Source organism: Oryx dammah, unplaced genomic scaffold, assembly GCF_014754425.2.
Source record: "Oryx dammah isolate SB20612 unplaced genomic scaffold, SCBI_Odam_1.1 HiC_scaffold_27, whole genome shotgun sequence".
Taxonomy (NCBI): domain Eukaryota; kingdom Metazoa; phylum Chordata; class Mammalia; order Artiodactyla; family Bovidae; genus Oryx; species Oryx dammah.
The window spans coordinates 62,462,643-62,464,195 of record NW_024070211.1 but is presented as its reverse complement, the minus strand read 5'-3'; positions in this window follow the sequence as shown (position 1 = coordinate 62,464,195).

Sequence of the window (1,553 nt, the reverse complement as noted above, 5' to 3'; positions counted from 1 at the left end):
GGATATTCCTATGAAATCAGAAAATAATTTGTCACATTCTGCGTTGTGAAGGTATTTTCACATTCATCTCATTGTCTGACGTTTATGCTGTCCTGTGATACAGTCTCTGACCCTTCAGGAAACTGTGACCCAGAAAATGAAGGAGAAGATTTTCCCAGGAGTTCTCTCTGTTGTCATTCACTTGCAAACTGGTCTGCTTTTCTCTGGTCTTGAATTCTGATTGCTGCTTTGACACCTCAGCACCAAGGGTTCAGAATGATCTTGTGCTGCTTTGGAAAACAGTCTGGCAGTTCTTCAAAGAGTTAAACACAGACTTAACCATATGACCTAGGAATTCCACTCGTAGGTAAATACTTAGAAGTTGAAAACGTGTTTCTACAAAGGCTTATACATGATTGCTATAGCATTAATCATAATAGTGAACATGGAAATAATCTAACTGTCCATCAACTAATGAATGGATAACAAAATGTGTTATATCCATACAATGGAATATTATTTGGCAATATAAGGGAACAAAGTCCAGATACATGCTCCAACATATGTGAACCTTGAAAACATATAACATGAAAGAAGCCAGCCACAAAAGACCACATACTACATAATTCCATTTAGTAGAGGAAACTCTAGTAACAGAAGCAAGAGAGTTCCAGAAAAACATCTACTTCTGCTTGTTGATTACGCCAAAGCCTTTGACTGTGTAGATCACAACAAACTGTGGAAAATTCTGAAAGAGATGGGAATACCAGACCATCTTACCTGCCTCCTGAGAAATCTCTATACAGGTCAAGGAGCAAGAGTTAGAACTAGACATGGAACAACAGACTGGTTCCAAATTGGGAAAGGCTGTATATTGTCACCCTATTTATTTAACTTATATGCAGAGTACATCGTGCAAAATGCCGGGCTGGATGAAGCATAGGCTGGAATCAAGATTGATGGGAGAAATATCAATAATCTCAGATACACAGATGATACTACCCTTATGGCAGAAAATGAAGAGGAACTGAAGAGCCTCTTGATGAAAGTGAAAGATGAGAGTCAAAAAGCTGGCATAAAAGTCAACATTCAAAAAACAAAGATCATGGCATCCAGTCCCATCTCTTCATGGAAAATAGATGGGGAAACAATGGAAACAGTGACAGACTTTTATCTTCTTGGGCTCCAAAATCACTGCAGATGGTGACTGCAGTCATTAAATTAAAAGACACTTGCTCCTTGGAAGAAAAGCTATGACTAGACAGCATATTAAAAAGCAGAGACATTAGTTTGCCAACAAAGGCCCGTCTATTCAAAGCTATGGTTTTTCCAGTGGTCATGTATGGATGTGAGGGTTGGACCATAAAGAAAGCTGAATGCTGAAGAATGGATGCTTTTGAACTGTGGTGTTGGAGAAGACTCTTGAGCATCCCTTGGACTGCAAGGAGATCAAAGCAGTCAATCCTAAAGGAAATCAGTCCTGAATATTCACTGGAAGGACTGATGCTGAAGCTGAAACTCCAATACTTTGGCCACCTGATGTGAAGCGCCAACTACTGGAAAAGACCCTGATA